Source organism: Eucalyptus grandis, chromosome 8, assembly GCF_016545825.1.
Source record: "Eucalyptus grandis isolate ANBG69807.140 chromosome 8, ASM1654582v1, whole genome shotgun sequence".
Classification (NCBI taxonomy): Eukaryota; Viridiplantae; Streptophyta; class Magnoliopsida; order Myrtales; family Myrtaceae; genus Eucalyptus; species Eucalyptus grandis.
Genome location: NC_052619.1, coordinates 61,295,717 through 61,306,881, shown reverse-complemented (window position 1 = coordinate 61,306,881; position 11,165 = coordinate 61,295,717). Strand labels below are relative to the sequence as shown.

At 42.1% G+C, this 11,165-nt stretch overlaps 1 long non-coding RNA gene across 1 annotated transcript; it reads right to left on the bottom strand.

Annotated features, from left to right (window-relative positions):
- Positions 1-387: 387 nt before the first annotated feature.
- LOC120287348 lies at positions 388-2,166 on the bottom strand. The gene is made up of 2 exons (XR_005545654.1): positions 1,683-2,166; positions 388-713 (listed from the first exon to the last, which is right to left on the bottom strand). It is a non-coding gene; the product is annotated as an uncharacterized LOC120287348 (long non-coding RNA).
- Positions 2,167-11,165: the final 8,999 nt, after the last annotated feature.

Here is an 11,165-nt window from a genome sequence, read left to right as displayed (position 1 = left end):
CATCTGCATCATATAATTAATTTTAAAAACTTCTGCTAAAAGTCCAGGTGCATCGTTCATCAGTTTTCAACCTCAATACTAGACTTGCGGCCATTTACATGCCAAATCTCATGCCATCCATAATTCCAGTTTGATAAGCAATTCAAGTGGGCTTGATCAGAAAGACTCTTAATATGAAATCTCATTTCTTCGCAGAGAATATGGAGAACCAATAAACAATTCACAAGAAAGAAGAGTGTCCATCTCTCTCTCTCTCTCTCTCACATATCAACAAGAAATAAGTTGCGAGAATATATGTACACACAACATACATAAGACATTCCAAAGTTTGATTTAACCGGCAGTGACAAAAGTTGAGAAAGGGTAGTGTCACCTTAACAAAAAGATAAAGAAAAGGGACACCAAGAGGAGCAACCATGATTTTCAAAATGCTCCATTTATCCAGTCTTTTCATTTCCACAACCGTATAATGGGCAAGCTATACACACTGTTCACTCAAAAGATCGCAACCATGCTCTACAAGGACCTGGATAGCTTCAGAGCTACCCAGCTTAAGGTTAGCACTCATCCTCAACAATGCTTTAAATATCATGATCATACAAAACCATGTACACGATCAAGTCTCAGAATATTGGCTCTGTAATTCAGTACCAAGTCCATTAGCCTCAGAAGTCCTCATAATTCGAAGTCTCTTCACAGAATTCACGAACATCCTGATATAAAAAGTTTAATTCCAGAATCAGATAGAAAGGATGGCATGCATAGAGAAAAACTTAACTGAGAACACATACATAGATATCAATTTGTCGAGCATTTTCTGTCACTACATCGCCTAGTCGGTGCTCTTCTAATATCAGAAGCTAACCGCTTTTATCCACACAACCCCAAATATCCCAGAAGAAAAGCCATAGAGTATTAAAATAATGGTTCTCTTCTTCTCTTAATCTATGAGGTGATGTGGAAAATAGAAGCTAATCCTGAGGTTGATTTGTCACTACTTTTGCTAGAACTTTGTAGGACCAATCAACATCTATCCACCATGAATCCCTTTCTAGATGGAGAAAGGAAGGAAGCAGCTCTTATTGCCATCAAATTTGCAACAAAAACCACTGACAGCATCAGAACTACTGGTAAAAATCTAAGATATGCATAATCTGCAGGATAGCAAGTAGATTCCAGACAAGCACTGTACAAATACTGAAGCCAGGAAAGTATCTATGGGCTATACAACTCCCATTCTTTTCTTGTATGTACTGGCACCAATCAGACAATCCTCAATAGTGTTTTGCCAAAGTACCAATAATCCAAACCAACTAGTCATTTCTCAATTGAATCATGCAATTAGGCAAAACTAAATCTAAACGGCAAACACCCACCATCCGGCTAACATCACCTCATGACAAGATTCGCGATTCGGATCGTAATTAAGCATGAAATCGCCTCCTAACCTTAATTGGTGAGCTAGCATTAAAATGACATTACTTTCTCTCCTTAATAAAAAATTCCAGAATCTTAATCAAGAATAATCCCCTCAACTCCAAAAAGCAGCTAAGTTTGATCAAATATCAATTGGACTAAGCATGCATTACTCCACGCGATTGAGACTACGATCAAATGTAAAGATCAACTCATTTCCCCACTCTAATTCAAGAAAACCGTTTAGAACCTGGGCTCCACTTTACCTGATCGTGACCCAAAAAGGCTTAAAAGCTGTGGTCTCAAGCGACGAGGGCGAAGAGCAACGGTTACTCAGCTACAGCTCGGCAAACTCTCCACAATTCCGCGCAACAACTCCTCGCGACAACGAGTCAGAGCAGATTGCGCAAGGACGAGCAGCAGCGACTCCGCGAGAGCGGGCAGAGTTGGTCCCCAGTCCCGACGGAAGAAACGTCCGGCGAGCTCCGGCCACTCGGATCGGAACCGGCGACGCGGCGAAGCGGCGACGGGGCGGAGATCGGCGCACTCTGCCAGGGGGGAGCGGGACCTGGGACCCGCCCGACACAGCGGCGGCGGCGGCGAGAATTCTGGCGACGGGGGCGGGGGGGTTCTGGCTGGCGGTGATGGGTTCGTGTGGTGCAGCGAAATTGGCTAAGAGAGGGGGAGGGAGAGTGGGCTCTCTGGCGATGGCGTTGTGTGGATGGAGTAGAAGGATGCGATGGAGTCGGGGGCGACAGACTTCGACGCTGACGGAAGCAACCGGCGGAGGGGTGTCGGCGTCGAGTCGGGTTCGGGGAGGAAGCGGCGTCGGCGTCGGCGTCGACCGGCGTCGGCATCGGCGTCGGAGTCGAGGGCGATAGAGTCAACCGGTGGAGGTGGAGGGCCGTCGGCGTCACGTTTCGCTGGAAGAGAGGCACGACTTCGCGGAGGGGGAGAGAGAGCAGAGCGGACGTCGCGAGAGGGAGGCGGAGGAGCGTCGGCGGCATCGGCGTCGGGGTGGGGGCGATGGAAGCAACCAGCGGAAGCGAGGGGCTCAACCTTTCTTCTCCAGCAACCTCGCCTCCGAGCCTTCCGGTGTGTGGGGGTCTCGCTCGGTGGCTGACGCTCGCCGACATTGAGGGGAGCTCGAAGAGGCCTGCTTCTCCTCAGCGTGCTACATCTGCGATCCCGGAACGTCGGAACAAACGACGGAGCGAAGCGAGCGAGCACCGGTAGGGCGGTCGTAATGTGGTTCGTCGGCGACGCGGAACGGCCGCTTGATGCACGGCGAGCGAAACAAGCGCGGGGAGAGAAAATTTTCATATTCAAATTTTCGAGAGGAAAAACAAATGGAGGGGACTGAGGAACGAACGGGGCTTCTTTTCCTTCGTTTGAGAAAGAAAACAAAAGCTTAAGCCGCAATAAATGCTCGACAGGGAGAGAGAGTGTGCAGGCTAGGGGAGAGAGGGCGTCGGCAGGCTAGGAAGAGAAGAGAGAGGAGGAAGAAGGCAGAAGACACTAAATGGGCCCACCGCGCCATATGGCACCTCGTGAGTGGTCGGGGACCACGCTGACGTGGAGGTCCCGGACCACCCAATATTTTCTCGGGCCCGACTCCACGTGGAGCCATGTTTCGTCTCTTCATTGGGCGGGCGCACGGTGACGTGGTGGTCCGGGACTACCTAATATTTTCTCGGACGCGCTCGGACTCCAGCGTGGCTGCTGAGCGACACGTGTCGCCCGGTGAATGGACTAGGAGGAAGACACGCTGGAGTCAAAGCTGCAGCCAATATTTTCTCAATTTCCAATGCTCGAAGCTCATATCAATCAACGGGCCGACGGCCCAAAGCCCATTCTCGTTCGGAAAACTGGTTTTCTTCGCAGCACAAGATTTTCATGGAAAGCGCGGACGCAAGTCCACCATTTTCGCAGCGCTTCAGCTGACAAGCGGACTGGAGAAAGGCAGAAAGCAAGAAATGGGTCCCTCTCTCCCCAACCCCGGAGCCAGACTCAGTGCACCTTTGACAGTGAGACGAGGGAGAAAGGTCAGCATCTCTCTAAGCCAGGTACGTACGGATTGCTTGTTGTCAGCGATTCGGACAAATTTTCTTTTTTTCTTTTTGGGTCTTCCGATGTCTTTTGTTCTAAAAGACGAGTTGGGTTCTTGTTTTTCCCTTTTTGTTTCCCGATGTCATTGTCCTAGAAGACGAGCTGGGTTCTCTCTCTGTGCTTGCTGGTTGGTACGTGAGATAAAGATGGAGTAGAAGCTCAGATCAGTGAAGTCTGGTCTATTTAATAAGGGAGCCCCACATTTGACATTCATCGTTGAAAATTTAAAATTTTTGTTTTTACGGGTAATCGGAACGTGTGTTTTCTTGGTTCTGTTCTTTTATAATCTCAAGAAGTACTACTCTTTGATTACTTTACATGTACTGTGTTGCTGAGAATTTGTGGGAATGAATGACCTTTAATACTCCAGCAATCTGGGAAAGTGAATTGAATGTATGCATTGAAAAGAAACTAATAAAACATTTTTAAGGTAGTCTAAATGAGGTAAATCATACGAGAATTTGACTATTGTATTTCACATTGGCAATGCCTCATTGCCTTGTCCTTAATCAGCCAGGACAGATCAGGTTTGGAAGTTTTCCATCGCCCGACAATTATACTGGGTCGGGTCGGTAGAGATTCTTCCTTTTTTTTATTTATTATTTTTTTGGGGGGTGAGGGTTGGGAATTCCGTGCTGTGACCGGAAGCCCAGACTCGTGCGCACGTCGGGTGCTGTCCTGGAAATCGCGGACTGATTACTCTGCCGTCGTAATCAAATGGACGATTTCTTCTTTCTCCATTATTCACGACCATTGGTCCTAAGCAAGACCTTTAAAAGGCTTTGACGCTGGAAAGACAACTTCCCCTTGGGATTAGGGAGAAAAATATATAATCCCAACCGCCGGGGCGCACGTAACCCCCCTCAAGGGATAAGCCCCCCAGGCCTGACTCCTGCGATGCCTTCCCCGGGTAACCAATCCCGGGCGTGGTACAGGAAAATGATGGCAGCTGGTTACGCGGAAGTTTGTTTTCCACTTGTCAACCGAATTCTTTGTTACTTTTTGTCTCTGTCCTTTTTCATTGGTTGTTGCATTTGTGACATGAAAAGAATCGGCTAATACTGGTGATGCTTAGGTATGAAAGCATTGGAAATAGATACGCTTGTGTAAGTTTCTTTTCGTGAGTCTTGTTGTTACTTTGTCAAATCAAATATGATCTATGAGGTGAAGGATTGATTGCAAGATGTGCGCAGACGAGTTGTGATGTTGATTAAAGACAGTTATTCGCATTGATAGGTGAATTGGGCTGTCAACTCTGGATTCTCCTATGAAAATTTATTTTCTTCCTTCATCCAAAAAATCATGTCATATTGTTTTTTTCTTTTTTTGAAGTCGTGTTGTTTTGCTGCTTCTAGGCAATCAGATTTATGCACTTATAAGACAGCTATAGCCATCTTATGATTTGTAGAGACAAATCCTTAGAATATTAGCCTCTAAAGATGTCACATTTTCAGTGGAATCTTTATCCTATTTATGCAAATCAAGCTCCATCACGTAAAGATGTGCTACATTGCTTCTATCAACTTTTTCCTTCGAGTTGTTTACTAGAATATTTGGTCATGCTTTTCCAGGACATGGGGAATTTAGTTGAAGATATCTAAAGAAGTTACGAGGAAAAGAAGATGGCATCTCTTCTTTAGTTAATAGCCAGCAATCTTAAGAATTTGAAGTCGTGTTTACTTTAAGTGACTTGATTTGTTTCTCGCCATTTGCATAAAATGAAACTTGTTCCATCATGCGCGGCCCATGTCCTTCTTGTTAATATAGTAAAGGAGAGAGATGATGTGAGAAAAGAATCGAAAATGCAACCCTTGCATGAACTTGAGGCACAAGTTTTTGGGTTTTTACTGCCCCATTACGAAGCTTGCTGGGAACTGGCAAATTGTTTTTCTAGTTTTCCTGTAGGATAACCTTTTGAATGCTAGTTCAGAGATGAATGTTGAAGCAGGCATATAGCATGATCACCTGATTAATAGCCTCGTCTGCAAGTTTATCCAACTCAACAGCAGCGTAGCAAGCAGGACCAAAGTACAAAGGTTAAAATAATGGATGGCAATAAGCTGTTGATTTGATTCAATAGCCAAGGATAATTTGACACATCATCTAGGAAGATACTTGCCATGCATAAAATCTAGAAATGGTTGGAATTATCTTGTTGAAGTTGTAGATCTACTGCGATTATTACAAAATTCATTCTGGTTGAGATGTTAAATCAGCAGGAAATGAGCTAATCACCATCTTCTATTTCTTCTTTAGTGGAGAATTCATAATCGTTTTATCTTTTTCGTAATAGTCACAGGGATGGATCCGAATGCCAGAGTCATCCTATCCTTGTAATGCCTCCAATATAGACTTGTTGTATTTTCACTGATGCATCGATTAATTTAACTTGGACCACCTCTCTCTCTCTCTCTCTCTCATACACACATACGCATGACAAGATTTAAGAAACTTGAACAAGTCAACTATCACGAGGAACGGCAAATTGTTTTCATAACCAGACCAAAGAATCGGAAGGTGAAAGAAAACAAAATCCGTCTGATCTGTTTGGAATGCAAACATTCATAGATCTGGTAGAACGTGACTGGTCTACAGATCTATATGTTTACTTGATATCATCACAACTCGATGTACGGAATGACCGGTGGTGGTGTAGCAGTGCATGTTTCTTGGTATACTTATGGAATGGATTGCTAATTAGTGCTGAGTATACGACCTCTCCGCATCCTAATTCTGGACATTACACAATAGATGCGAGATCTTTATGGTAATGCAATTGGAAGTTGGTTTGCCCTTCCTCATCTCTATGGGCTAGAAAAAAACCTGATGAGGGTGAAGTTTCCTCTGAAAAGGGAAAGAAAGTTCATTGTTTCTGTTAAATCACCTAATTAGTCACAGCATCGATTGTAAAGCTTTCATCAAACAAGAATTTGGCGGGTGTCCCCGATGCCGGACTTTCTCATCCGTGCAAGCCTGTCAATGTCTGCAAGCGAGTGGTCATTTATCTAAAAGGAATATAAGAAGGCAACAATATTTCCACCAAATGAACTAGCCAAAAAAAATATTAAAGAAAACTACAAGATCCATTAGTTACACTTTGCATTCTCTAATTTCAAAACTACTAATATAGACAGCGATGGAAGTGAATAATTGGGTACGTTTAGGCTTAGATCAGTCCTTTTTTCTTATCACGCTCAATACGTTATTATAAGCAAAGGCGAAAAAGAAATAAGGGAAAGGACGAAGGAGATATTTTCCAAGGTCAAATGGATGCAAGCGCATTGACATCTTATGTTGCTTGTTATGTTCATTTTGCTGTCACACTGTATTGGTACTATACAATCCCTAGGTTTAAGCAGCAACAAAATGATTTACTTTATGCGTCATGAAGTTCGAAAATTAAAACGTTTGACCATAAGAGAACTATCATTTTCACCAAAGACTTCCATGCATTTTCTTAATTTTTTCTTAGATCTCACAATGGGTTCAGCGCCGCTTATTCTGGCACGGTTAATAATGTTGAGAGGTCATATTAACTAATAAATGCTGTTCTCAAAAGAAAGTTCATAGATTGATAGACCCCTTCAACAATTCATAAGTTTCACAATATAACTTTAATAGGATGATCATGAACGAAATAAAAAGAATATGTAGCAGTGCATCTTGCCAAAACATCAACTAACTTGCTTTAGAAAATCGACCTATGCATTCAGATTTTCGTTATCTAAATTTCGTATAACAAGAGGCGTCATATTCCTAAAACTTATGAATTGTTTGTGCTTTAAGTTTTATTTGCAGCACTCGAAAAAGAAGTTGCAGTAGACTCGCTTTGTAATATCTTTATAGATAGATTGTTCTCAATAATGTATGAATGCTCTCTCGAACTGTTTGAACGGTGTGCACTTCTGTTTGTGTTGGTGGGTTGGTCTGTGAGATTGATGCTTTTGGGTTGGAATTACTGCAAAAGGGAAGACCACTTGAGCACCAGATTGAAACTGAAGCTTGGATTGACTCTTCTGCATGGGGGTTGGGGTTTTGCCTCACATCCTTTTGTCCGGAACCTTGATTGGACTCGGACTCCGCGTAGCTCTCTTCTTTTTGTCTCCTTTTCACATGATGATTAATGATATCGATCTGTTCCTAACCACCCTCTCCCACACTCTCACGAGCCCTTCTTTCTGTTTTTTTCTTCATTGTATTGCCAAAAAGGAACACATTTCGGTAGGTGACTGTTTCACAGGTTTGTTACATGCATTTATGGCACTTTGCCCTGATAAAACACCAAAAGTTGCTTCTTTTTTTAATGCGGAATACAGCGGCGTGGCTGTGAGTCATGTGAAAATGTACAAGAAATCTCAATGCTTTAAGTAAGGAGCTTTGTTTCAATCTTGAAGTGGCCTTGTTTTGTTGTGGAAGCAATCCTCTTCTTCTAGACATATCAACAGTAAATAAATTGAGTCTCTATATCTTTCTTCCTCATATATTTCATAAGGATCCTGCACCTTCATATTCCCCACAGCAAATAGCCTGTTATAAGTAGATTTAGCCTTTAGCTTGATGCCGATTTCTGCATTGAAAGAAAGATTTAGTTGTCGAGGTCTCCTATTGTCTTAGTAGTTGGATCACACAACTATAGATCCCGCCTACTGAAACTATTGAAATCACGGACGTGGGTTTCTCTCTCCTTTATTTTGTCAATCGATGTGAGCCGTCCAACAATAGATCTTGGATTCAATACATATATGAAGCTAGTTTTCAAGAAACTGCTCGAGTGTTGGATCTTGAAACTATTAGATCCCATTAAGAGGGTTCGTCCCAATTGAACATATGGCAAACGATTCTCCACTAATGGCAATAATATCCCACTTTGAGACGAACATATTGAAAGTTAGATGCTGCCCGAGGTCAAAAAGACGAAAAATTTCAAACAGAAAAAGGTATGAAGAGACGTTTTATTAACATGACAATCGAGCAAACTGGGCCAACCATGATGAAAGAAAGATTTTCCAAAGTTCTCGGATTACAATAGAGAAAAGTATAAATAAAAATGTTTTAAACCTATTATATTGATACTAATTCAGTTATAAAGTTTTTTAATTGGGTGAATTTAATCCTAAATTCTTATTGATACAAATTCAATTCATCTTGCCAATTTAAGCCAGAAATCACTAATATGGACAATAATAATATTTCAACCATTTTTTTGAATTTTTTTGAATTTTTTTTTTTTTTTTCCTTTTTTTTTTTTTTTTTTTTGGTCAGTGGGCGGTTGCCGGCCATAGGCAAGTGCGAGCACCAACAAGGCCCCCCTCACCAAATATGGTGAGGTCAACCCTCTCCTAGGCTAAGGCAGCCTTGCCAAGCCTCGTCAGCACTAGCTGTGTAATGTAGGATGTTTAACGTCTACATCAGCAATTTCACCCCAAATCGATTTAATGAATTGAATTAGTACAAATGTGCAAAGATTTATAACTAAATTAGTCAAATCAAAAAATTTAAACTAAATTGATACCAATGTAATAAATTTATGACTTTTTTGTACTATTTCCGTTTACAATGTTGTATCCACCTTGATCAATTACCACGAGAGAAGTAAAGCAATTCTTGCAAAGAAAAAAAGGATAAAAGAACTTCATAATCTCGACACATGATGACAGATTTGAATAAGTAAAGAGTTTGTGCTTGATCACCTAAAGATTCGTCCTTTAGAACATTCTAACTTTCTCAACAAAAATAGTGAGACAAACTCCAAAGTCCAGGCTTTTAACGTGAGTTCATTGGAGGGTCCAAGTCTTTAAAGGCCAACCTCTTTTCACCGCCAGAAGCCCTCGAAAAGATATGGGAAGCCAAACTTTCCTTCGTGCAGAGTTTAATTTCTTAGAAATGATCCCCAATTTCTTGACCACCTACTTTGATTAGTTGTAACTCTTTGGCCATAAGGGATGAATTCGTGGGGTAATCATTGTGATGGAGAATATGACCATCGTGTCAACCTAATATTCCAGGCAAACACGTAAAGTAACTCCTAGGAGAGAAATAATTTCAAAATAAGCGAATAAGTATACTAAACTTCAAGACCTTGTTCGCCAAACTAATCAACTAAGCTTTTTCTTGAATGATCTTTCTTTGGCTGCACCTGCCTAATTAGTCTCACTCAAACCCTATGATTTTATACGAAGGAATTCAATATTTTCTTCATTGAAAGAATCTAAGTAGGGATTTTCAAGCAAGATACTTACTCAACACGTTCAACGATCGGATCCTCTCTCAAGGGATCGATGATGGCGAATTAAGCAACATCGATATCGTTATCAAATCTCACTTTCATGAGCTTTTTTTTTCAATGGCTTAACAAGCTACTTGTATAAGTTCTCGGCCAAGTATCGGAGAGAAAAAGATTAACGTGTCAAGAACCCATGATGATCTCCGTCGCAATCCACGTAGGAATTTGATTATCTCATTATATTTTATTCCGTTCCGTTGTTCGGTTCCATTTCCATTTGTTCTACACAATTTTCTCTTTTTCTGGGAATATATGCCCTTGGGGATCGGGTTTGTGAACGTGCCCGCCAGCCAAAACCGGTTCAATTGTCCATCATTAGCACCACGTCTTCATGGCCCCAATCCCCAATGCTCAAAGCCCATATCAATCAATGGGCCAAAGGCTCAAAGCCCGTTCTCGTTTGGATAAACCCGTTTTCCTTGCCGAAGAAAATTTCGATGGAATCCACCGTTTTCCCAGCGCTTCAGCTCCGCGAGCAGAACCGGAAAAGGGCGGAGAGGACGAATTGGGTCCCCCTCGCCAACCCCAAAGCCAGATTCAAAGCACTTTCAACGCTGAAACGAGGGAGAAAGGCCAGCATCTCTCCCCCTCTCTCTCTCTCAGATGGTACGTACGGATTGCTGGTTGTCCGCGAATTTCGAACAAATTTTGATTTTTTCCCGTCTTCCGATGTTTTTTCTTGTAGAGGACGAGTTGGGTTCGTCTTTTTCTTTTGTTTGTCTCCCGATGTCATTGTCTTAGAAGACGAGCTGGCCTCTCTCTCTCTCTCTCTCTCTCTCTCTCTCTCTCTCTCTGCTTTCTGGTTGGTACGGGAGGCAAAGATGGAACAGAAGCTCAAATCAGTGAAGTCTGGTCTATTTAATAAGGAAGCCCCACATTGATATCCATCGCTGAAAATTTTAAAATTTTAGTTTTTGCGGTTGATGGGAACATGTGTTGTCCTGGCTCTGTTCTTTAATAATCTCAGGTTTGTTTTTCTTGGTCTCTTTTTGGGTTGCCTTATTTGTTTATTCATGAAAGTACTACTGTTTGATTGCTTTACATGTACTATGTTGCTGGGGAATTGTGGGAATGAATGAACTTTTAGTAGTCCAGCAATCTGAAAAACCCTTTTTCTGGGAAAGTGAATTGGATGTATGCATTGAGAAGAAGCTAAAAAAGCATTTTTAAGGTAGTCTAAATGAGTTAAACCATACGAGAATTTGACTATTGTATTTCACATTGGCGATTCCTCATTGCCTCGCCCCTAATCAGGTTTTGTGCTGGCCAAGACAGAGCACTCCATTGCCTTTTTTCGGTTGTTGCGTTTGTGACATAAAAAAAAAAAAAAATCAATTAGTATTGGTGATGGTTAGGT